This window comes from Macaca fascicularis, chromosome 1 (assembly GCF_037993035.2).
Source record: "Macaca fascicularis isolate 582-1 chromosome 1, T2T-MFA8v1.1".
Taxonomy (NCBI): domain Eukaryota; kingdom Metazoa; phylum Chordata; class Mammalia; order Primates; family Cercopithecidae; genus Macaca; species Macaca fascicularis.
The window spans coordinates 130976711-131000734 of NC_088375.1; the positions used below are offsets into that span (position 1 = coordinate 130976711).

The following is a 24024-nucleotide window of genomic DNA, read 5'->3' on the forward strand; positions in this document are numbered from 1 at the left end:
CGTAGGAGAAGTTACTTAATCTATCTTCCTCAATGTTCGAATATATAACATAGAGATAATAATATGTATACCTCACAGGTTTATGAGTATCAGGTGAATTAATGTGGCACAGAGTGCTATAGAAGTTGTTATATTTGTTATTTTTACATTTAATTGGTGATTATTTGAATATTATCTATCTTCACTAGACTTTTGGGAGCCATATTAATTTTTATCCATCACTTTATCTTCAAGCCACAGTTCATAATATATGCTCTATAAATATTCTTTGAACTTTTTTATAAAAAGCTGGTTTCAGTTTTGAGATCATGCGTGCACGTATGTTTGAGTGCACTGGGCCTATTTTCATATTCTGTAGTTACCAGTCGTTGTCGCTAGATGGCAAGTTTGTCCTAGCCAAGGCAAAATGTTTTAAGACCAGAGACTGAAGAGTAGCCCTAAATAGGGGAAAATTTTGTGTATGTGTTTTTATAGACCGGTAGGATGATAAACATTTACTTAAAAATAATAGTTTCCTGTATTTTTTTTTTCATTTCATTAGGTACTCTACCCTCCCAGGGATCTCATCTTTTGTATAGTGATGCATTTTATCATTACTGTCATGCTCTTGACCCTTTGTTACTATATTCACTTGTTTCTATTTAAAAAGCAATGTTTAAAAAGGTCTCTTAATGTATTCTTTATCAACATATGTTTCCCACGTCTTTCAAAATCATACTTTTTACCTGCCAGTTCCAAAATATGTTTTGATTTTGGCTAAGACATAAGCTAACCTTTTTGAGCAAGAACTTTGTCTTTTTTTCTGATTACTAGCCACCCTATATCGATGTGAAGTATATATCCCTTTTGATTCTTTTAAACTCTCAATGTACCATCTTGGAAAAAGAAACTGTTTGGCTCAATGCTATTGTACCTGTCCAGCTTCACCTTTGTTTAGCAAAATTATCAAAAGGCTCCTGGTATAAAGGAACAAAAAAGAGTGTTAAGTAACCTATAAATTAGATAATCAATCTTTAAATGATAATCAATCTTTAAATGATCATCTTGTAATTGAATTATTACAATTATCTTTATAAATATAAATTTCTTAGAATTGGTTAAATGTACATATATGCTTTGGCAAGTTAAATTTACCAAAATACATTAAAATTGTGGGCATGTAAACAAACATAAATAATAGTACCTTTAATATGGTGCTGATTGTTTTTAGTGCAGCAATATTTACAAAAAATCCTTATTTTCTTTTTGAAAGTTAACTACTGAATAAAATAGAGCTAAAAAATTAACTATTTTTTAATATTTTTTTCTGTGCCTTGATGTGTCATAGAATAAAAGAAATGTGGTTATTTTTCTTACAACTGCTAAAATACTTTTTCCCTCTTTTCCTCTTGTCTTGATCCATTTGAACTGGTATAACAAAATACCATAAACTAGGTAACTTATAAACAACAGAAATTTATTTCTTACTGTTCTGGAGCCTTAGAAGTCCAAGATTGAGGCACCAGCAGACTTGGCATCTGCTGAGTTTTACCATTTCCTGATTCAAAGATGATGCCATCTCACTATGTCATCACATGGTAGAAGGGGCAAGGCAGCTCTCTAGGGCCTCTTTCATAAGAGCATTAATCTACTCATCACTTAATCACCACCCCAAAAGCCGCATCTCCCAATATTATCTATCACCTTGGGAGGTAAGATTTCAACATAAGAATTTTGGGCAGGATACAAACATTCATACATTAGTACATCTTCTTATTAAGAAAAGTGATTATCTTGGCTATACGGGCCCTTTTTTGTTGTTGTTCCATATGAAATTTAAAGTAGTTTTTTTCTAATTCTATGAAGGAAGTCAATGGTAGCTTGATGGGAATAGCATTGAATCTACAAATTACTTTGGGCAGTGTGGCCATTTTCACTATATTGATTCTTTCTATCCAGGAACATGGAATTATTTTCCATTTGTTTGTGTCCTCTCTAATTTCCTTGAGCAGTGGTTTGTATTTCTCCTTGAAGAAGTCCTTCATGTTCCTTGTAAGGTGTATTCCTAGGTATTTTATTCTCTTTGTAGTAATTAAGAATGGGAGTTCACTCATGATTTGGCTCTCTGCTTGTCTATTATTGATGTATAGGAATGCTTATGATTTTTTCACATTGATTTTGTATCCTGAGACTTTGCTGAAGTTGCTTATCACCTTAAGGAGGTTTTGGGTTGAGTTTTCTTTTTTTTTTGAAAGAATCTTACTCTGTCACCCAGACTGGAGTGCAGTGATGTGATCTCGGATCACTGCAACCTCCGCCTCCTGGGATCAAGCGATTTTCCTGCCTCAGTCTCCCAAGTAGCTGGGACTACAGGCACGTGCCACCATGCCTAGCTATATTTTTTTTGTATTTTTAGTAGAGACAGGGTTTCACCATATTAGCCAGGATGGTATCAATCTCCTGACCTCATGATCTGCCCATCTAGGCCTCCCAAAGTGCTGGGATTACTGGTGTGAGCTACGATGCCCGGCCAACGATGAAGTTTTCTAAATATATAATTATGTCATCTATAAACAGAGACAATTTGACTTTCTCTCTTCCTATTTGAATACCCTTCATTTCTTTCTGTTGCCTGATTGCCCTGGCCAGAACTTCCAATACTATGTTGAATAGGAGTTGTGAGAGAGGGCATCCTATTGTACCCATTTTCAAAGGGAATGATTCCAGCGTTTGTTCATTCAGTATGATACTGGCTATGGATATGTCACAAATAGCTCTTATTGAGATATGTTCCATCAATACCTGGTTTATTGAGAGTTTCTAGCATAACACAGTGTTGACTTTTATCAAAGACCTTTTCTGCATCTGTTGAGATAATCATGTGGTTTTTGACATTGGTTCTGTTTATGTGATGGATTACGTTTATTGATTTGCATATGTTGAACCAGCCTTCAATCCCAGGGATGAAGCCAACTTGATCGTGATGGATAAGCTTTTAGATGTGCTGCTGGATTCAGTCTGCTGGTATTTTATTGAGGATTTTCGCATCGCTGTTCATCATGAATATTGTCCTGACATTTTCTTTTTTTGTTGTGTCTCTGTCAGGTTTGGGTATCATGATGATGCTGGCCTCATAAAATGAGTTAGGGAGGAGCCCCTCTTTTTCTATTGTTCGGAATAGTTTCAGAAGGAATGGTACCAGCTCCTCTTTGTACCTCAGGTAGAATTTGGCTGTGAATCCGTCTGGTCCTGGGCTTTTTTAGTTGGTAGGCTATTCGTTACTGCATCAATTTCAGAACCTGTTACTGGTCTATTCAGAGATTTGACATATTCCTGGTTTAGTCTTGGGAGGGTGTATGTATCCAGGAATTTATCCATTTCTTCTAGATTTTCTAGTTTTATTTTGTGTAGAGGTGTTCATAGTATTCTCTGATTGTAGTTTGTATTTCTGTGGGATCAGTGGTGATATCTCCTTTATCATTTTTTATTGTGTCTATGTTATTCTTCTCTATTTTCTTCTTTATTAGTCTTGCTAGTGGTCTATTTTGTTAATCTTTTCAAAAAATCAACTCCTGGATTCAATGATTTTTTGAAGGGTTTTTGTGTCTCCATCTCCTTCAGTGCTGCTCTGTTCTTAGTTGTTACTTGTTTTCTGCTAGCTTTTGAATTTGTTTGCTCTTGCTTCTCTAGTTCCTTTCATTGTGACATTAGGGCCGGGCACGGTGGCTAAAACCTGTAATCCCAGCACTTTGGGAGGCCGAGACGGGTGGATCACGAGGTCAGGAGATCGAGACCATCCTGGCTAACAGGGTGAAACCCCGTCTCTACTAAAAAAATACAAAAAACTAGCCAGACGAGGTGGCGGGCGCCTGTAGTCCCAGCTACTCGGGAGACTGAGGCAGGAGAATGGTGTGAACCCGGGAGGCGGAGCTTGCAGTGAGCTGAGATCCGGCCACTGCACTCCAGCCTGGGCGACAGAGCAAGACTCTGTCTCAAAAGAAAAGAAAAAAAAAATTGTGATATTAGGGTGTCGATTTTAGATCCTTCCCATTTTCTGATGTGGTCATTCAGTGCTGTAAATTTCCCTCTTAATGCTGCTTTAGCTGTGTCCCGGAGATTCTGGTATGTTATATCTTTGTTCTCATTGGTTTCAAAGAACTTCTTTATTTCTGCCTTCATTTCATTATTTACTCAGTAGTCATTCAGGAGCAGGTTGTTCACTTTCCATGTAGTTGTGTGGTTTTGAGTGAGTTTCTTAATCCTGAGTTCTAATTTGATTGCACTGTGGTCTGAGAGACTGTTATGATTCTTATTCTTTTGCATTTGCTGAGGAGTGTTTTACTTCCAATTATATGATCAATTTTAGAATAAGTGCTATGTTGTGCTGAGAAGAATGTATGTCCCGTTCATCTGAGATGGAGAGCTCTGTAGATGCCTATAAGGCCCACTGGTCCAGAATTGAGTTCAGCCCTGAATATCCTTATTAATTTTCTGTCTCAATCTGTCTAATATTGACAGTGGAGTGTTAAAGTCTCCCACTATTATTGTGTGGGAATCTAAGTCTTTCTGTAGGTCTCTAAGAACTTATTTTATGAATCTGGGTACTCTTATATTGGGTGCATGTATATTAAGGATAGTCAGCTATTCTTATTGCATTGATTGCTTTACCACAAAGCTGTAGGCATTACACTACCTGACTTCAAACTATACTAAAAGTCCACAGTAACCAAAACAGCATGGTACTGGTACCAAAATAGATATATACATCAATGGAACAGAACAGAGGCCTCAGAAATAACACCACACATCTACAACCATCTGACTTCAACGAACCTGACAAAAACAAGCAATGAGGAAAGGATTCCCTGTTTAATAAATGGTGCTGGGAAAACTGGCTAGCCATATGCAGAAAACAGAAACTGGACCCCTTCCTTACACCTTTTACACAAATTAACTCAAGTTGTATTAAAGACTTACAGGTAAAACCTAAAACCATAAAAGCCCTAGAGGAAAACCTAGGCTATACCATTCAGGACATAGGCATGAGCAAAGACTTCATGACTAAAATACCAAAAATAATGGCCACAAAGGCTAAAATTGACAAATATGATCTAATTAAACTAAAGAGCCTCTGCACAACAAAAGAAACTGTAATCAGAGTGAACAGGCAACCTACAGAATGGGAGAAAATTTTTGCGATATAGCCATATAACAGAGGTCTAATATCTAGAATCTACAAGGAACTTAAATTTACAGGAAAAAAAAAAACAACCCCATCAAAAAGTGGGTGAATGATATGAACAGACACTTCTCAAAAAAAGACATTTATGTGGCCAAATAACGTATAAAAAGAAGCTCATCATCACTGGTCATTAGAGAAATGCAAATAAAAACCACAATGAGATACCATCTCACACTAGTTAGAATGGTGATCATTAAAAACTCAGGAAACAACAGATGCTGGCAAGGATGTGGAGAAATAGGAACGCGTTTACACTATTGTTGGGAGTGTAAACTAGTTCAATCATTGTGGAAGACAGTGTGGCAATTCCTCAAGGATTTTGAACCAGAAATACCATTTGACCTAGCAATCCCATTGCTGGGTATATAACCAAAGGATTATAAATCATTCTACTATAAGGACACATGTACACGTATGCTTACTGCAGCACTATTTACAATAGCAAAGACTTGGAACCAACCCAAATGTCCATCAGTGATAGACTGGATAAAGAAAATGTGGCACAAATACACCATGGGATACTATGCAGCCATAAAAAATAATGAGTTCATGTCCTTTGTGGGAACATGATTGAAGCTGGAAACCATCGTTCTCAGCAAACTAACACAGGAACAGAAAACCAAACACCACATGTTCTCACTCATAAGTGGGAGCTGAATAATGAGAACACATGGACACAAGGAGGGGAACATCACACACTGGGGCCTGTTGGGGGGTGGGGGGCAAGGGAGGAAGAGCATTAAGACAAATATCTAATGCATGTGGGGTTTAAAACCTAGTTGATGGGTTGATAGGTACAGCAAACCACCATGGCACATATATGCCTATTTAACAAACCTGCACATTCTGCACATGTATCCTGGAACTTACAGTAAAAAATTTTAAAGTGATTATCTGTTACTTTATTCTACTTTTTAGAATGTCTTAAAATAAATATTAATTTATTCTGGCATTGATATTTTTCCAAGTTAACCCAAACATAGCTGAGATGCTACCATTAGCAAGGTTGTCAGGGATTCAAACATACTGATAGACTCTCTCAGGTTAAATGATTCAATGTACAAGTAAACATTTATTGACAATGATTTCCTGTATTATGGAAGACTTGTAGGAGACTTGCATTGACTTCTACTTCTTCTTTATTTTTCCTACCCCATTTCCAACTTCCCTTTCAAATCTGACTCATAAATTTATTTTATATCCAACTTGAGAGGGTATTAATGACATCATCTAATATAATGAGAAGGTATTATCCAAGGTACATTTTTAAACTATATATTATCCTGCAAATATCTGAGATTTTGTCACTGTTTCACTTTTTATATTATGATTATAACTTAGTTGAAATTATACACTACTGTTAACAAAAGGTAATACATAGTTATTGTTGAAATTCTGTACTGATTCACAAAAAAAAAAGTAACCCTAACAACTACTGATAATCTTCTAACAACTTAGTATAATTCCTTCTACTCGTTTCTCTTCCTATATTATTCATATATATTTGTAAAAATTGAACTCAGAATTACCATTCATATTGGTTTGTAATGGTTAGCAATGTTTAGTTAACTTTTTTGTGTGATTATATGTTGTTCTTTAAATCATGTTTTATAGGATTCTGACATTGCCTAACACTGTGCATCTATGTATCTGTGCCTCTGTGACATTATATTGTTGTATCTACCTGTGGGTTTATACTTCTTCAGAAGTAATCTAAATTTCTCTTCTGTATGATTTCAGAAGGCTTAGTCTGCAAAATGATCTTCACTTCTAATGTCACCAAGTTACCCCCAAATGCTTATATGTCCTACAAATTTGTGTGGGTTGCTGATTGCCTTTTGAGTTCCCTACTTTTCTTGCTTTACATTCCCCTCCTCTGCCACTTTTTGGTGGGTGTAGCAATCGTGTTTCAAATATGGATGTGGGTTCATTCCTTAATTTTCTCCCTCCTTTACCTCAGCATTTAACAGTAATGTATTAAACATGGGAAATAATAGAAGAAAGTTTCAATACATCTTTAAAAATAAAGCTTGAAACTAGGTATGAATACTCCCAGAGTTTATAGTTAAGTCCTTTTTGGTGTCACATGGGTAACCCATTGGCCCCTTCTCTCTTTACTTTCTGCTTATAGAATTCGCTTCTTATTAAAAAGGAATGCCTTTGAGAAAGTTTATTTTCCTAGATGTTCAAGTCTCAATTCCAAATCCCTACTTTCCATCACGAATTTCCTTCCTTCCAATGACAGTTGGAATTCCAACTGCCTTTGGAAAAACCTTGACTCCTATTAATATGAATAGGTCTTGTATAAAAAGCACCACTAGGGAATATTCAACAAGGTATACCCACTAGGACACAGTATCATTCTACACTGGTAAATTTCCCAATGTGGAAGAATACCCTGTGAGGGAATTACAGCTGAATAATCCAGGTTGGGCTCCAGCAACCTCAGTCCTGCTCCTAAAGAATCTCTCCATTTGCTTACGCTCAAATTTTACCTTCTCACTTTTATCTAGTGTCTTGTTTTGATTTATTCCTGTGTGTAACTCTTTGAATAAGGATAGGCAGACAAAGGAGACAGATACCATATCTCTGCAAAATGAATACTTTTGAGAGACATTGTCTTAATCTAAATTACTAAGATCTATTCTTATAAAAGAAGCAAGCAACATTAATGCAACTTCTCATACGGTAAAGAAAGTATTTACAACATTATACAAAATAGGTAACTCTTCATCTTTTTACATTTTTTATCCCAAATTAGCATCTTTGCTTTGCTTTTTTTAACCAAAGACTCATTAAATTATTTCTACATTCAGAAAATAATGAAAAAACACCCCACAAACTTAAAGCTTTCTTCTGCTTCTGTCAAGATTTAAAAAGCTTTAACTACTTTTAGATAGCAAGTTTTAGATAATCTTAGCTAGATTGTTTATTGTGTTTAATTAAGTCAGAGAATAACTATTTCTTAAAAACAAAAACAATATCTTATACTATTCTTGGTAATTTTTATGGCATACTTAACCAATATAAGGCTAGCATCTAGTCAATATTTGCTAAATAAAAGATTTTGGTTAGTATAGTTATTCAGTAACACCACAATTACCTACAATTAAACAAACTAGCAGCCTATCCTATATAAAATACAGCGTAGAAAGAAAAATGAATAATTGGCAAAAGTCTCTGAGCAGTGCAAATAAATGTAAAAAAAAAAAAAAGTAATGCAATAAAGCTTATCCCATATATGCAGAACTTCTCCCTACCCTGCCATTTCTCAAACATGGTTTGAATTGGGTTACCTCACCCTACTTCAAGGCTAAACTCATATTGGCTTGAAGTAGTCATGATCTGGTAGTGATCAGGACTGCTGATCCATTCAAAGTACACTTCAGGGCTTCTGTGGTGAAAATTCCAAGACAGATCCTCTTTTCAACACTGAACTTGAAATGACCAGTATCTTGAAAGTAGGAAGATATTTTGCTAAAGGAGAGAAGATGGCCTAAGATCAGAGTCTCTGAAGAGAGTAGAGCCTGAAAATGTATTATGATCAAGTTTACTTTCTGTCCTGGGAATAACTTTACCCATATGATAGCCAGTGTCTTTTTTTTTTTTTTTTTTTTTCTGTCCTCCAACTTTGTTGAGTTTCCTGTCACTTGAAATCAAAATAATCCTTACTGATTGATTTATTTATAAGTGATTTAATTGGTTATTTATTTAAATTCATATCTTTAGTTTATGAACAATTCTAAAAGCCTCTGTTTTGTGGATTTCAAGCAAACACTAGAAATGGAAATTTGAAGAATGATGGGCAGGCCCATTTTCGTTAGTAAGCCATCCAGTCAATCAGTGTTTGTTAAACATACGAGGTTGGAAGATTCATGAAGGCATTGGAACATGCCTTCCTTATGTATGTCTTTGTCCTCATCCTTAAAAAAGGTCTTGCACACTGTACCTGCTCAACTAATATCTATTGAATAAATGAATAAAACAATCATAATTTAGTATAAGAATTTAGTATTATAATTTAGTATAAAATTCAGGATTATTGTTTAAAATAGTTGATAAAGAAAAACATATATGTGTATGGTTAATACATGAAGCTACAGATAGTATAAATGGGTAAGAAAAAACTCTTATTATTAGTTTGTGATACTAAGAGATTACTTTATTCCTCTGAACCTCATCTGCAAAATGTAAATAATATAATGGTGAGCTAATGAAGTTCTGTGAGAATGTAATGAAATAATTTATGTAAAGTGCCCCATTAGAGTTCAGTGTATATTAGCTACTATTGTTGTAATGAATAAATCAACTTTGCCTTAATTTAATAATGCTTGGTTGTTACTGTGTTGTTATAAAATTTAAAATTTTTTTGAAAACTAAAGTTTATAGTTAAATTTGACACTAAGTATATTCAGTCACGTTTGGATTTTCATATTCATTATTATTAAGTAATCATATCCAATTTTCACATCAAATGTTTCAATTTAAGAATATTGCTGGCAGATACTTTTATAGAATACCTAACAACGACAATGTTGAAAATCTTCATTGACTTGTCCAACTGTACTTTTTTATAGTAGATACAATTTATTACAAAAGAAATAGAACTACAGCTAATTAGAGCTACAGTCCTAAGAATCAAGAACATTTTAATAAAAGGAGACAACAACTTTCTAGTTGAAAGTCTTCAACTAGAGCTAATTAGAACTACAGTCATTAGAATCAAGAACATCTTAATAAAAGAAGAATAAGACAACAAATTATTGAAAATCTTCCCTTCTGCTAAGTAAAAACCAAAGAGAGCCTGAGAATCATCTCATTAGGGCTTTTCCAATTAGAAAATTCTAAATAAACGCAGAGTTAGTACAAAAGATGGTGAAACAAACCAAAAAAAAAACAATTTGCATCTTAATTTACCCTGTCCAAGTGTGCTTTAAGTATATTCATGTGTTGTATTTTTTCTTTCATGTTAAAAGTACATATCAGAAAAGTAAATATTCACGAATCAAGTACTACTTTTGTCCACTGTTACCTGCTATCTTAATTTCTCTTGCGTTCTTATACTGTTATAGATACAAAATAGATATGTATCTACCTCACTGGTTTGGAGTATATAAGATATGTGTATGTATATATGCACACAAGTTGAGTATCTCTTATCCAAAATGTTTGGGGCCAGAAGTGTTTCAGATTTTAGATTATTTTCTGATTTGGGAATATTTGTATATACATAATGAAGCCTCCTGGGGATGGGACCAAAGTTTATAACATTTATTTATGTTTCATATATACTTTATACATATAACTGAGAGCAATTTTATATAATATTTTTAATAGTTTTGTGCATAAAGTTTATATACACTGAGCCATCAGAAAACAAAGGTGTCAGTATCTCAGTCACCCATGTGGACAATCTGTGGTTGGTTGCCATCATCATTATCCTTGACTCTGAATTTATGTGCTACCAATAAACAATTGTTTTCTTACACTTATTTTCACATAGATACTTAATAGTAAAAAATAAAGGCATACCATTAATACAGTAAAGAAAAAAAAAGTAATATGTTCAAGGTAACTAAGGAGCACAGTAGCATCAGCAGACTACCTGTATCAGCTATTAAACAACAGCAACAACAAACAATTGCAGGCTTTCAGTCTCTACCGACAATTCTGCATTTTGATTAATAGGTTACTGTACACTGTATTTTTTTTAAGTTGAGAAGAAATATTAGAAGCAGATGAGAGACCAAGAAGTGAGTCTTTGGGATGAGGGCTTTTTCTTCAGACACATCTGCCTCATTAACAGTGTTTTTTGCTTTAGATATCCCGTTTTTATTTTATAAACTGACATCATTTTTTTTTGTTATGACTGTATGCTTCTCTAGTCCTTCAACAAGCCCATACACATTTTTATGATGATGTCTGTAGGTACTTTTTCTGTAGTGTTAACCTTATCTTCATTGTTACTATTATCATGATCACCTTGATTCAGAATCGTTTTGGCTACTTCACCATCAGTCAATCAATAAACAATTGGAGCCACATTATCAGTGTTCAAAATATCTTCAATATCCACTTCTTCCACCTTACTGTCAGACTCTGATGCTGTATTTTTTTACATATGTAAGGAAGTTAGATTTTCTTTTTCACTTGACATGGAAGTACTTCAAAGTCACCACCTAGTTCATGATCATCATTCAACGTAGTCACAGGCCAGAGGTTGTGCCTGGCATGCACAACTGTCTTTAGTTACTATTTTCCAAGCATTGGCAACAGAATATAAGACATCCTTCATGCTAAAGCCTATCAAAAACTTTTCCAGCCCTCTTTTCACTGCTGCTAGCATGTTGTTCAAGAAAGTGCTTTTGCATTTACTGTTCATTGATCTATGTAGACCCTGGTGTCATGGCTGAATTAATGAAGTCAACTTTGAAAGAAAATACATGACATGAATATTATTTTGATGAAAGTTTTAGCTGGAGGATGAGAGAACAATTGTCAAAGAATAGCAAAATCTTGCAGTTGCCATTTAGTCCAGCATCCCTACAGTGAGCATGAACCACTAGTACAAAATGTTTGTGAAACCAATCAGAAAAGATATTTCTGTTGATCTATGCATTTTTGTTAGCATAATAATGGACTGGCAAGAAATTCACTCCTTGAAAGCAGTGAGGACAAAAGCTTTTGCCTATCACGCAAGTCTACCTATATGCACATCTGCTATAATAGCACATCCTAGCAGTTATTCTGTCCTTGGCATCCTTAATTCCTATAGGGGCCGTCTCATCGGTTGTAGCCACCATCTTTCTGGGGTAATAATGTTAAAACAGGGTTGTTTCCTGAGCGTTCTAGACATGTTCTGGCATTAGATTTTCATCAGCAGTGACCTTGGCAACCTTATTAATGAATTGAATTTCTTTGCTGTTTTGTGATCAACAGAGAGTTTATCTCTAGAAATCTTTAAAAATGTAATGTCATGTATTTTCTTAAATTTATTCAACCAGCCTCTTGAATATTCACAGTTCTCTTCAATTTTCAGGTAATCGTAATGAATTTTTGCATGTTTCTTGATCAGCATAACATTAAGCGGCCTGTGTTCACTGTGATGCTGATAGAGGCACTGTTTCAATACACAACTGAAATCTTCATTTTTTAGCTTTATTCAGTGCTTTTCTATTTTTTATTAGCTGCTGTTCACTACTTTCAGCACATAACTTCAAGCATTTATTATTTTATCTCTTCAGGTCATATATGGTTATCCTTACCATACCATACTCTTCTGTAAGAATATTCACACTTCCAGCACCATCTGATTTCTCTAACAGCTTGATTTTCTGTGCTATAGGGAAACATAAATGCTTCCTCTTTTTTTTTTTTTTTTATCACTGCTACCAATGTGGGTATCCACGGGTCTTTTTGACATTTGAATAGTATTTTCACTTAGAAGAGAATTATAAACAATAAAGAAGATCACAGTGAATAATGCTTGTAAGTCTTGGCCCCATGTGGAACATCATGGAAACCTGCTGTTGGCACTTCCCATTTTATTACTGTTTGTGGGTATGCATGCATAAGGAAATCTGGGCATGTACAGAAAAGATATATCATGGCTGAAGGGAATTGGGAGAGTATTTGCTCCCCTGGGGATGATGAATAAACTTTATGCTGTATGACTGTGTTTTGACTGTAACATGTCACATGAAGTCAAGTGTGAAGTTTTTACTTGTGGCCTCATGTCGACGCTCAAAAATTTTGATTTGTGGGCCATTTGAGATTTTGAATCTTTGAATGAGGGATGTCCAACCTGTGTATACATGACACATATGTATACATATATGTATATACATATGCATATATATACTGGAAATGTAAATAAATAGTTCAATATTTATAGAAAATTAGGTTTTTGGTGATTTTTTCACCTGTATGGTGGATTTAATTATTTGCTTTAACCCCTTTGTGAAATTATTTGCCATGTAACCTTTTAATTCCACCCATACACACAAGAAAATACTCTTCCTTCATTACACTTTGATGTTGAGCTCAGTCATGTGACTTGCTTTAGCCAATAAGATTTTAGAAGATAAGACACAATGTGTTTTTGTGAATGCATCCTTACCCTCCAGCTCTTTGCCATTACCACGAGAATAATAATCTTGGCCAGCTGTTGGCTCCATAAGAAGAATGGCAAAAGTGTGATGCCAACCCACCCCAGCAAAAATTAGAGACATTTTAAAAACATTCCTTTCAGAAAATCTTCTGGATTTTCTTTCTTTTTTTTCTATGCTGGAATAGATGCCTCTTCTCATATCTTTGTAATTATTCTCTCCATAGCTTTATCACTGATTTTACCACAATATACTAAGATTGCTTTTTACTTTGTTGTAATCTTTCACCAGACTAACTTTCTGTGCAGCTGGAAATATCTCAAAAATTTTGGAAAAAACATCTGTGCCTTGATACCATAGTAGCTACATAGTATCAAATAAATAAATTAATTTAAGGGACTAAGTCTAACATGCAAAGTGAAATTACATTCACATTGAAATGATTCAATAAGATCTTATAGTCAATTGACTGACTTGTCCCAGTTTTTACTTCCTTGTGATAGTAACATATGTCTACACCTTTGTCATGTGTCAAGGTAAAGGAAGTATTTCAGCTCTTAATTCTGGACTTAGACATATGCCTTGCAATGGCCCATGGACTATTAGCAGACATGACACAAGTACAAGCCTGAAAAATAACACAACAGTTGAGCCTACCCTTGGACTTGTTATTGTCATGTGCAAAACATGTCCTGGGTAACCGATTAGTCCAACTGGTCCAAGAAAAACACACCAAGAGAACTTGGATCTAACTTACAATTTGGAGCAAAACTCAGCCTAAATCAGCCAGCCTCTAGTAAGCACACAGATTTATGAGGGAGAATCAATGGTGGTTATTTTTTGCCTCTCAGTTGCAGGGTGGTTTGTTACAAGAATGACTGTGGCAAGAACTGATACTCATCTATGAAGAGATTTTTTTGTTCATGTAACTAATGAATCAATTACAGTTTATTTTGTATCCAAAGAGAAATTTCCTTAATCAAAATGAATCCAGAATGTCTTATTCAGAGTTAAATTAAATCACCATGTTAACAGATGGATGGTCACAATTTTAATTAATTTTAACTGATAAATAACATTACCTACTTCTTCCTCTAAATATTTACATAGGTATACATACACATGTACACATGTATACGTGTATACATCTACATAATTATTAAACTGAAGTTTAGGTATGTGGTCAATACTGCTGCATATGTATGTCCCATCTTCTCTTTTCTCCATTTTTCATGTAGTTTCTCAAAAGGCCATCTGGACTAAAGAAGAGGGTTCCCAGTCTCCCTTCAAGCTAAGTGAATTTGTGTACTGGACAACAGCATGTTGGAAGACATAATCTCTGCCACTTGTATGTAATACCTTAAAGAAAAGGAAAATGCTACTTCTTCCTCTTTTACCTTTTTACTATTATCCAGAATTTGGATAGGTGGTAGTAAGCCATTTAAAAATCGAGATGTCTATCCTGGCTAACATGGTGAAACCCCGTCTCTACTAAAAATACAAAAAACTAGCCGGGCGTGGTGGCGGGCGCCTGTAGTCTCAGCTACTTGGGAGGCTGAGGCGGGAGAATGGCGTGAACCCGGGAGGCGGAGCTTGCAGTGAGCCGAGATCACGCCACTGCACTCCAGCCTGGGAGACACAGCGAGACTCCGTCTCAAAAAAAATAAATAAAAAAAAATAAAAATCGAGATGAGCAAAACACTGGATAAAAGAAGGCTGACTCTGATTACTTTGTATAGCACAGCTACCATATTAGCTTGGGCCTTTAATTCATGTGAGAATAAATGTCTATCTTGTTTAAGCCATTGCTAATACTCTATATAAAATGTATGTCATAAAAATGCAAGATATATATCCTATTCATTTGAATTACTCTAGGTGGCCTAATTTTTTAATTAAATATTTTTAAAAATTGTAAAATTAACATGTTTGTTAATGCACTTGTTCATTGAGTAAAAAATATAAATTTTACTGTCTGCATTCTCCTGTCTAGAAATTGTCATGAGTTTGGTACTATTATTGCCTTGCCAGACTAGGCTAGTTTTCCTTACCCTACTCCCAACTGTGTAATCTCCCGGCCCGCGGGATAGTCGAAGCAGGCCCTGGAGGAGGGGGTGGGAATTTGGGGAACAAGAGATACGAGAAATGGAGACAAGACAGTGCTCTGATCAAGTCTTCTTTAATGGCGGTAATGCAGTGCCTTATATACACTTGGAGGGAAAGGGGTTGGGCCAGAGCGAAAATGATCTCATAGTGGAGGCGTGGCCAGATAGGTATTGGTTTCTCTGGTCGAACGTCATGTTGCACCTGCGCTGTCAGGTAGTAATTTTCGCGGGCGCGGGAAAAATGGGTGAAGAAGCAGCAGGAAGAACGCCATCTTTTATGAGGTATTAATACAGGGAAAAAGGTAAATCTAGGGAGGAGGTAGAAGGTGGAAATGAATAGAGCTCAGGCGTTTTTAATCGTCAGTTATTATTCGCTATGGCCGGGGCGTGCAGCTCCGGACAGTGTAAGGCATTAGATGTCAAATATATGTCACCAAAGACGGTGGTGGCAAGCAATTCAAGTGTTTTTCACTCTCAGGCATAGGCAAAGTGAGTTTGGGGACCACAAACAAGAAGAAGGGAGAGGAGGAGAGAAGAGGGGAGGGGAGAAGTTGGAAGAAATATATGATAGAATACTACCTGCTGCATTTTTGAAAGCTGAAGGCAAACTAATATTGTGTGTCTTTCCCTAGTAGGAGTGGACATTGGAGAGTGAAGCTGAGATCAATAGCAGGCAGGGGTAGCATGGCTTGCACATGATTTATCTGTTAGGCATAGCAGATGTGATTGAGGCAGGGATGGGTACCTGACAGTTTTTTTGCATGTTCTTTTCTGTTAGTGACTTATTTCACTCAGCTCTTTCTCACAGGTGAGTATAAATCAAGTTCAAATTTGATGTTGCACTAAAATTGATTACATTTAAGGAGAATTGTAGAGGCTGGGCCATTTAGCCCAAATATATGATCAACCCTTATTCCAGATGCTTTTGTGAGAGTGTTTCTGTATAATAGCAACGTTTAAATCTGTGGATTTTGAGTAAAGCAGATTGCTCTTTGTAATGTACATGGGCCTTATTCAATCAGTTGAAGGCCTGGACAGAACACTGATCTAAACCACACACACACCACACACACACTGTCACACACACACACACACACACACACAAACAAACATATACACATCTTATTGGTTCTGCTTCTCTGGAGAACCTTGACATATAGGGGACATACCAAAGTAGTTACTAGATATGAAGTATGTTCATATGCATTTTCTAGAAGAAACTTATATTCTACATAAAAGTAAAATGATGATGGTGATGAAAATGGTAATTGCCACTAGATACTTAGATTATATTATAATTCACTTTAAGAATTCACAGTGTTATATTGTCATTAACACAGTACTGCCATCTATCCTGGCTCTTATGTGTTATTTATTAATTTACCACACAAAGCTATTGTGTATAGTGAACTAGTTGAACCATAAATAAAATAATTTACTATGACAAGTAAACAGGAATATTTATCCAGTAAGGTTTACCTTCAGTTTTGTCTGCAACCAGTGTAAAATGCTGTCTTGTATTAATGAATAGATTCAGTGAAGCTAGCCAAAGCACCTGCCAAAAACACCTTAAAAATGTTTCTTTTATGGAACTTAAAAAATTAGTGTTCAAGATGTTAATTCAAAGTATTCAGGGAACAAGCACATACCTTGTGTTAAACAGTATTTATATGAAGTGGGAATTCAAATTACTGAGGCTTAATTGTGTGAAGGTAGCTGGAACATATAAATAACTTTGGGGTAAGGTGTTTGGATAAGGCACTACTCAAGCAAAGACCTTCTTTCTTTCTTTCCTTTTTTTTTTTTTTTTTTTTTTTTTACTTAATGAAGTATCTTTCTAAGTTTCCTTTTAGAAAAATGCTTTCTAAAAAGGTATGGATACTTTTCTAATATACCATGGATAACAGGAAATGACAATAATAATGATGGCAGATACTTATAAATATGTGGATCAAAAATGAATATTCTACGAGTTTTAGGTGGAAGCTTACTCAAGATGGGATACTCCATGAAAATCTTTTCCCAAATATTTGGGTCTTCCATATTGATACCCATCCTTACTGCCTGTATCACAGGGAAAGATGACTTAGGTAAATACCTTTCTTATGCTTTAATTTCCATCCACTCCCATTTCATCAAGGATATTGTTTCACAAATTACCATTTTTTTTCTTGGCTTCCTTTTCTTGCTCTTTGCTGTCTCCTTCAAAAAATAAATGCATGTATTCAATTTCTCCTGTCTTAAAAACATCTCCCTTAATTCTGTGTACCCCAACTACACTCAGTCTTCATCTCCCAACCATGCTTTTTGTCAGGGCTGTAGAGGTTTGCTCTCTCCGAGACTTTATTTAGTCATTCAGCCTTAGGGATTAGTCTTTGAATACATTATAAAATTTAATTCTTAAGTATCTGACAAACTACATGTAGATATTTCCTACTCCTAATTTATAGATGTGGAAACTGAGGCTGAGAGAGGCTGAAGGACATGCTCAAGGCAGCTGGAATCCAAAGCCTGCCCACTAGAATGTGGATATTGTCATCCCGTCTAAAATGTTCAACTGGAGCTCATTGATTGGGTGCCTACTCTATTACTATATATCAGGCACTATCAAGCTTTTTACCCATTTTTTTAGTCCTTATGACATTCTGTATGAAATGGGTACTCTGATTTGTCAACTCTGTAATTCTCTCAAATTCAAAATGAAATGGTTTTTATAAAATTGTGAATAAAGTGAACACGATTTTTTCTTTGTTCTTATTCCCCATATTATTTATTGCTTCTGAGCACTCTTTTTGGAGGAAGATATCTTCATGTCTTACATATATTTGTAACAGAAAAATTTGAAAAATTTGTATATAAAGGAGAATGTAAAAATCAACAATCATCCTACTATTCAGATGATTATCATTACCATTTTACTGTATATATTTTCAATTTTTATCTGGTACACATTCACACACACACACACACACACACACACACGCATATTTGGAAAAGCAATATCTTCTTTCCTCACCCATTGCCAGGTGCATAGTTGAGACCTTTTAGGCATGTTAACAAGAGAAAAACATATACATTTATTTAATGTAAGTTTTACATGACATTAAAATCACATTCATGCCTTTTGGAATGAAGACCCAAATAAACAAGAAAAATCTGTGTATTTTCTGGTCAGCCATGAGGAACTATGATTGGAGGACAAAAGGGTATAATCTAGTAAAAAACTGGGGGAAACAGCAAGACACGTTTGTTCAGATTCTGTTTGGCATCTCTGTGCCTTCAGACATGAGAACATTCCTTTCCTCCAAGTATAGAGAGGATCCTTTTGGAATGAGAGCCTTATTACTCACTTTGAAGGAAAGTCAGGTAAGTTTTGCAGCCTGCTGCAGGGGAGCAGAGTGGGAGAAGGGGTGCAAGTGACCCTCCTGCTTCTGCTGTTCCTTCAAATACCAAGGTGCTATATGAGGTAGCATATTCTAAACTCCATCATAAATAGGTAGTGGTTTCACAGAATGACTCTTCTGTTAGGTATTTAACCAGTAGTTCTATTATTGGATTTTTAGTTTGTTTTTGAAATTTTATTTGGCTATTTTTAAAAATGCTATGGTTTTCCTGAGGATAATTTGCCAAAAGTATAACTTCAAGTTAAAAGTTACTCATATTTTCATTTGCTTTTTTAACATTATTACTTTTTAAAGTTTATTTTAGGTTCACAGGTACATGTGCAGGTTTGTTATATCGGTAATTGTGTGTCACAGGGGTTTGGTATGTGGATCGTTTTATCATACAGGTAATAAGAATAGTACCTCAAAGATAGTTTTTTGATCTTCTCCCTCTCCCTCCTCCTACCGTCCACTCTCAAGTAGGCCCTAGTGTCTGTTCTTCCCTTCTTTGTGCTCAATGTTTAGCTCTCACCTATAAATGAGAACATATGATATTTCATTTTCTATTCTTGGATTAGTTAACTTAGGATAATGGCCTCCAAGTTCTTCCATGTTGCTGCAAAGGAAATGGTCTCATTCCTTTTTATGTCTGCATAATTTCCCATGGAGTATATGTACCACATTTTCTTTATCCAGTCCACCACTAATGGGCATTTAGGTTGATTCCATGTCCTTGCTATTATGAACAGTGCTATGATGGACATATGCATGCATGTGTCTTTATGATAGGTTGATTATATCCCTTTGGGTATGTACTCAGTAATGGAATTGCTCAGTTGAATGATAATTCTGTTTTGAGTTCTTTGAGAAATCGCCACACTGCTTTCCAGAATGGCTGAACTAATTTACATTCCTAACAGCAGGGTATAAGAGTTCCTTTTCTCCACAACCTTGGCAGCATCTGCTATTTTTTGACTTTTTAGTAATAGTCATTCTTACTGGTGTAAAATAGTATCTCATTGTGGTTTTGATTTCCATTTTTCTAATGATTCATGGTGTTGAGTATTTTTTCATATGCTCATTGGCCAGGAATATGTCTTCTTTTGAAAAGTTCTGTTCATTGCCCACTTTTTAATTACGTTGTTTGCTTTTTGCCTGTTAATTTGTTTAAGTTCCTTAAAGATACTGGATATTAGACCTTTGTCACATATGTAGTTTGCAAATATTTACTCTCATTCTCACAGAGTGGACTGTTTACTCTGTTGATAGTTTCTTTTACTGTGCAGAAGCTCTCTGGTTTAATTAAATCCCATTTGTCAATTTTTGTTGAAATTGCTTTTGGCATCTTTGTCATGAAATCTTTGCTAGGGCCTGTGTCCAGAATGCTTAACCCTCCTTCAAATCACCTAAGCAAAGTCCTTACTAACACCCCCTTACTGCAAAGTTCTATAATTCTCCATATTATCCCTTCTTTCTCACTGCAAAAAGTTATAACCCTAACTTGTTCAACTATAAGTGTGTTTCTGGTGGTCTTTGGCTGAAGACCATTGATCACACATAAGAGTTATCAACCTACTCAGATTTTCATTACTTTTGTTCAACATCAATTATTATCCCTTTTACCAATAGTTAGGGTACTTTTAAAATGTCATAGCTAGGCCGGTCTCAGTAGCTCACATCTGTAATCCCAGCAGTTTGGGAGGCCAAGGCGGGAGGATCACGAGGTCAAGAGATCAAGACCATCCTGGCCAACATGGTGAAAGCCTGTCTCTACTAAAAATACAAAAATTAGCCAGGCGTGGTGGCATGCACCTGTAGTCCTAGCTACTCGGGAGACTAAGGCAGAAGAATTACTTGAACCTGGGAGGCAGAGGTTGCAGCGAGCTGAGATTGCACCACTGCACCCTAGCCAGGGTGACAGAGTGAGACTCAGTCTCAGAAAAGAAAGAAAGAGAGAGAGAGAGAGAGAGAGAGAGAGAGAGAGAGAGAGAGAGAGAGAGAGAGAAAGAAGGAAGGAAGGAAGGAAGGAAGGAAGGAAGGAAGGAAGGAAGGAAGGAAGGAAGGAAGGAAGGAAGGAAGGAAAGAAAGGAAAGAAAGGAAGGAAGAAAGAAAGGAAGAAAAGTCAGCTTGTCTTTTAAAATTAAACCTTCAAAAATTATGTATAGTTTTTATAGCTTCAAAAACTTCAGCTCTGCGTTTTTATTTTTTATTTTTTTTGATTTAGTGATGGCCATATGTGTTACTTTCTATTTAATATCCTTCACTTATTGTGTTTACCAAACAAATGCTCTTGGTTACTATTTAATTTACTTAACATAAGTTCATTTAAGAGATCATTAGAGACACATTTGGAATTAGAATGCAACATTTAATAGCATGCTGAGATAGTTAATGGTTTGTGATTTCAGAGTACAATGCGTAAACTTTATAATGCTGTGTTTTTTAGCAGGACAAAATGTGATATAGTTATACTAATTTCCATATTGAACTACTGCCTAGAAGAATTGTTTAATCACCAGTTCCAAGGACAGTAATATTAACAAGATAAACATTTAAGTAAATGGAGCTTTTTAGTACTTTGCTATCAACTGCAAATTCACTTTAATTTGGAAACTTTCTGATGAATTCCCTTTTTGCTTTTTTATCCAGCTTAGTTAAACTAGTTTTGACATTTTTTTCTAAACTGTTATATCAAAATGTCAGGGAGTGGAAAGAAATAATACCCCTATTGTACATGTTATAAATAAAATGCTTAATCTATCAAATATCAATTTATGTTTATGTTCTACTCTGTCATAAAGTTTATATGTAACATCAATATGATATCACCTTTTTATGTTTAGGTAATTATTGGTCTAAGTAGACAATAATAAAACAATATGGTCAATGGAACTGTGAATATTTCATACAAAGTTAAATTTACATTTCTATCAACTAGATCTTTTTAACTATTATACTAGATCTATTAACTACCATGGGAAGCAAAATAAATAGGGAAATACTCTTTTTCTTTGAAATGTTTTTAATAAGACTTAGTTATTCTAAGTTAACTGGAATTTGAATGTGGGAAAGTAATTGAAAATAATAATCACAAAACCTAATTGAGCACTTACTATTAATAATGGATTGTTGAAATGCTTCATATGTATTAATTCATTTAATGATCACAAAAATCCTCTAAGGAAAAGTGACATAACTGCTAAGTGCCAGCCTAAACCATGGTCTCCTCTTCCTTCTCAGCTGACAGACATTCTTCATTTTCACTGAAGTCAGAAGTGGTCATGTGACTAAGTTCTAGCCAGTGGAATATGAAAGTGATCTGTGTTCCTTCCAGGTCTGGCCCATAAAAGCCTCCTACAAGTGATCCTCTATGCTCCTTTTGCTCTTATGGTTGACAGAAATGAAGATGTTTCCTCGTATGTCCTTGGAAGGCCTAGGTTATAAATGAACCACCAAGGTCTTCAGTCATTGAAACTGAATTTCTGTTATAAAGTCAAACCTAATTGTAACTGATATGGTTCTAACACAACATATATGAAAAGGTCTTTTCATTCTTAAAGCAATCTTAAAATTACATCTCATCATATTTTACACCATATTATTTCACTATTCATCTTCTCAGGCTTTCTTGCTACATACATATAGAATTATATATTATTACATTTCTCACAACCTATAACCAAATACAGTATAATAAATATATTTAGATGTATCAATAAATGCATCAACAGGGATTTACTGCACATATTCTCTCTAATTTCTAAAGTACCTTGAAATACCTAAAATGTTTTGAATACTAAAAGACTCTAATTTCTAAAATACTTGGGAGAGCTAAAATACTTGGAAGAGATAAATACCAGAGATAAAATAAAACATCAGTATAAAAGAAGTACTTAAAAACGTAATTATAGACCAAATTCTTGTAGAATGCTTGTCCCCTTGTGTTTAAGAACAGAGAATGACTTAGTTTGCTACGAAAGATTGTTAAAGATTTAAATTTGACATTTCAGTTTTAATCAGAATGTTCCTTTTGTTCTTTAATCTCTAGCCTCTGTTATCTGTAAATTGTGTAGCTACTTTGAAAAATTCTACTACCTTTGATTGCTTCTGTGTGGCGTACTCAGAGTACAAATAGTATTACAGTAGCAGCATATTCAGAAAACAAATAATATTAAACAAGCAATTGGAGCAAACAATATAAATATGAAGAAGATTTTAAGAGGATACATATCTTAATGGTCACTCTTCAAAAAATTATTAGTTGTTTTTATGCTGGAGATGTAAAGATCCAATTGAATTCAAATTCTAAACTTTGTGTAATCCTTTTCAGCAGATTTTACAGGAATGAGTAAAAGATTGATGACTAAATGATTCCAGTTTTTGAAATTTGCAATACAGTCTTGAATCTCTTATATAAGGCTTATTATTATTTCCTTACAGATACAGAAAGAACTGGGCATATTTTCACTGTATACTATATTTCTTCAAAACATAGAATAATTAAGTTCAATGATGGGTGTAGGATGTTAGGAGGAGGTCTGAATATAAATATGACACACAAAAGGTCAACTTTTGATTAAATACAGCTCATAAGCTTTTATTTTGATTCTTTGCATATGAGTTAGTAGATAGTATGTCTCTTGATAGCACAGTGGCAGGATACTAGTTATCTCTATTCCATGAAGTTTGGGAATGCTAAATATGTTCCTGTTAAGTATGCAAAGCTATAGATAGTGAGGCTAGTGAAGGGTGTGACAGATTTGTTTATATAATCAGATAAGCAATGTAGTAAATTAGGGTACCACATTTCATCAAATTGAAGATACTTATATTTTCCAAATATTAACATATCTGAAGCTAATATGCATCTTATAACTATTGTCAACTAAGTGTCAACTGTGACGTAATAGTAGGTGCCTGTACACACCTAAACCTGGCATAGCAGTTTATATTTTACTCACCTCATTAAGTTACATGTGTTGTTGGAACTATACCTATTGTTACTATATACTTAGTGATGCACTTGAAACTGGAAAAACTGCCAAATCCATTGAAGTAGATAAAATAAATTTGAAAGCAAAAAGAGGCTGCTATGATCATATTAATGTATTACACAAGATAACCGTTGAGTATTGAAACATCAAGCTGTTAACAGTCTGTTGTCTTTGAACAGATGCTACTACAATTTTAGCAAAATGTAATTGAAT

The 24024-nt window shown here is 34.9% G+C and overlaps 1 non-coding gene across 4 annotated transcripts in view; it reads left to right on the forward strand.

The window, feature by feature from the left end:
* RNPC3-DT (RNPC3 divergent transcript) overlaps positions 1-24024 on the forward strand; it is a 164095-nt gene that overhangs the window by 12037 nt on the left and 128034 nt on the right. For all 4 annotated transcript variants that reach the window (XR_010588493.2, XR_010588490.2, XR_010588494.1 and 1 more), the window contains exon 2: positions 14568-14677. This is a non-coding gene — a transcript (RNPC3 divergent transcript). The remainder of the gene's footprint in view (positions 1-14567; positions 14678-24024) is intronic.